This window comes from Biomphalaria glabrata, chromosome 6 (assembly GCF_947242115.1).
Source record: "Biomphalaria glabrata chromosome 6, xgBioGlab47.1, whole genome shotgun sequence".
In the NCBI taxonomy this organism is placed as follows: Eukaryota; Metazoa; Mollusca; class Gastropoda; family Planorbidae; genus Biomphalaria; species Biomphalaria glabrata.
The window spans coordinates 36768979-36772426 of record NC_074716.1 but is presented as its reverse complement, the minus strand read 5'-3'; positions in this window follow the sequence as shown (position 1 = coordinate 36772426).

The following is a 3448-nucleotide window of genomic DNA, read 5'->3' as shown; positions in this document are numbered from 1 at the left end:
GACTGTTCAGCATCGCTGGGCGACTATCGTTCAAAATGTATACCAGGCAGTGCTGAAAAACTTATTTTTCTTACATAATTCAACTTTTATGTAATAACTAATGAATTCTGTTGAAACTTAGAAGAACTTGTCTTATATATTTATTTAATTTTGCTGTACTTAAATGCTTTAACTTTTAAAGGATGTGTATATTATTATCATATAATGTTTTTAAATTAGCATTGTGCATTATTTTATAAATAAATATCACTGTTGAATTACTTTTTTCAAACGCGTTAATTTCGAATCTTACTCTCTTGTGATGTGTGTCTTTAGTAAGTTGGCCTCCTTCAGTCTTAGAATGACTATGGTTCATCTCCAACACTTTTTCATGTGGCTGTGGAGCCCTATTTCGAAGAGATGATCCCGTCCACAAATATCACAAGTTAAGGTGACTTTCGCTTCGGTGGTGGAGGAGCTGGCCATTTTTCGCATTGTATGTTTTTCTTCCAGAGCTGAGGCCCATGTTTTTTCGCTGTCCATAGCTTTCATGCATAAACACACACCATCTCATATGTTACACAGATTAGTTTATGATAGGCCTATCTGTTAATAAATGCTGTTAGCTTTAATTTATCAATCAGTAATAAAGTTTCAAATAAGAAGTTAAATAAAATTAAAAAAAAAGATTAATATGAATATAGGTATGTATGTTATTTAGAAGATTGGCAAAAACCTGAGTAAAACAAGCTATTTAAATGTCATGTAGGTATTTGGCTCCGGCTCCAGCCGAATATCTAATTTTATTGTCCTGCCATATCCGGCTCTGGCCGAATATCAAAAGTACTATCCAGTGCACCTCTAATTTATAGTAATAATAATTTATAGTAATAACATACTATAGGCCAATTAGGGTGTGCCTAATCATTTTTTAAGTATTTTATTGTTTTATAAGATTTATTTAGATCTAGATCTATATTAATTTGTTTTTATTTTTAACCTACTCAATATGAGGTTATTATTTTTATTTTTGTAATAAAATGTTCTTATATTTCTATTTTAACAAAATGTTGATAATACTTAATAATAGATAATTGAAGCACTTGTCCTGAGCTTTCCAATGATATAGATTATTGCTATATGCCCAACAATTAATTTTTTACAGATATTTTAAACACGTTTTCACTTAACTTATAAGTGAGGTTTTATGAAAATTGAACGAAAATGCATATTTTTTGCTAATTTTCAGTGTATATCTAAAAATTAAAAAAACAGTACAAAGTTAATGATGTGTTTAATAAAGTATATTAATTTGTAATTAAACATTAAAAACTAATATCTTTAATTTTTATAATAATGTTGTTTATTTTTCATTTTTATGTTAAAAATACTTTGAATTCCTTGTTCTTAGCTTTCCAATGATATATAGATTTAATAACTTTAATAGATTATTGCTATAGGCCCAGTGGTAAATTTTATAGAACATTGAACAAGATTTTCTGAAAATTGAACAAAAAAATACATTATATATTAATACACTGCTAAAAACTATTCTAGTGAAAACAAACTTTAAAATTATATACTACACTAGCAAATAGCTTTAATCTTAAAATTCATAGACCTAGTCTGAGAAGTCTAAGTCTACTAGATCTAAATCTTGAAAAAGTAATCTATAATGTAAAATTAGACCTAGATCTACTAATTTACATACTGTATAATGAAATATGGATTTAGTTACACTCTTACGTAAATATATTATAGTAGTCAACCTGTGGCGTAGCATACGCGTCTATTTTGCAGGGCCAGTCTTAAGCCACTGCAACCTATGCACTTTCATAGGCCCCATGCTAATCCTAGGTGTAAATTATGAAATTAAACCATTTTATAATTTATAACATATTTTCCGCGGCCTCCTGATTTACCAGGAGCTCCTGCAAATCTGAAATTGCAAAATATACAAAAAGTCCTGGAAATCTCTGGAAATTTAAAAACCTTTTGAAAACTCATAAAAATTTCTTGAAATATAGACAAAATTGTCATTTTGGGGTGTCATTCAATATGGAAAACGCCAATCCTACGCGCACTAAAAATAAACGGCGTTATACAATACCCATACTTGTGGAATATGGTGAAAGAAGCTTCTCGCACCTCAAACTAATGAAGAATTACTTGAGGTCAACAATTCTCGAAGACAGATTGAAACATTTGGTAATTCTTGCTACTGAAAGTGATCTATGTAGGTAACAGAATTTTTATGATATAATGTATGACTTTGCTACACGCAAGGCTCGTAAAGTAATTCTGTACGTAGTAAATAATGAATAAAATGCAAAGACAAATTTATTTTCTGATACAAACTCTTAAGTTTCACTTATTATCCATATCCCTACCCAGACTAGGCCCTGCACAATCCGTTTAGCATAGGGCCCACAATAGTTATGTCCGGCCCTGCTATTTAGTGGCGGGTGAATACTAGTTGTTCCCCCTCCCTCTTTTTTTTGCCGCTTAAGTTACGTGGGGTAACTCTAGTCCGACTTGTAGAAATAAGAGTGATCTTTCCATGACTTCTTGGTGGTGTAAGGATGGTTGAGTCATGAAGAGAATTATATATATAGTTTTATAAATCTATATGTAAAAATTGAAAAATTTTGATTTGTCTCATAGGTAAGACATTGACCTACCACTCAAATGTCTCACGTTTTATTAGATTGAATTGTTGATCGGAATAGAATCATTAGATAGTTCAGTCAGCAAGTTTATCGGTAACTGTAACCCAGCTTTAAATTGTGTTTAGACTATAAATGAAAAGATTATCCTACTGGAAAAGGAAAATAAACAAACCTGCATGTAGTTATTTTTTTTCTTTTCTCTGGGAAGTCAGGGTAATGGAAAATAAATCGTAGTATCAATATAATATTAAGCTATGCATTGGCTACTGTTTATATAGTTATGCAACTCATTTTATGAAATTTTAGTAGCCCAATTATTGCTAGTTAATAGCCATTAATTGATAATTATATTTATATTTTTTAAAAATATTTATATAAATTGCAGAGCTATGGGTATCCTCCATATGTGATACGTCCCATTCCCACTGTAGCTGTCAAACTATAAGAAGTCCCTCTATATTGTACATACTGGCATTTGCAAGAACAACGCTATTGTGGTGTGTTGTTGCCATTCTATGTTCATGAAGGAGCGCAGACATCTTTGGTGAAAGTGTTCAAGAAGCCCTAGTTGCTTTCTGTATAGTACTGATGTCTCAGATGATTAATAAGAAGGGTTGAGAGAACCACTCCCTGGTAGACACTGATTTATTTAGGGAGGCGGAGCAATTTATTGCTCCACACTCTCAATTGAAGGCGTCCAAAAGCACTGCTGGCCCTAGTTTCACCTTGATCCAAGAATGGGTCTGGGAGAAATGTGTATAAACTTTATACCAGATGGACATCCGAAGTGAGTTAATATT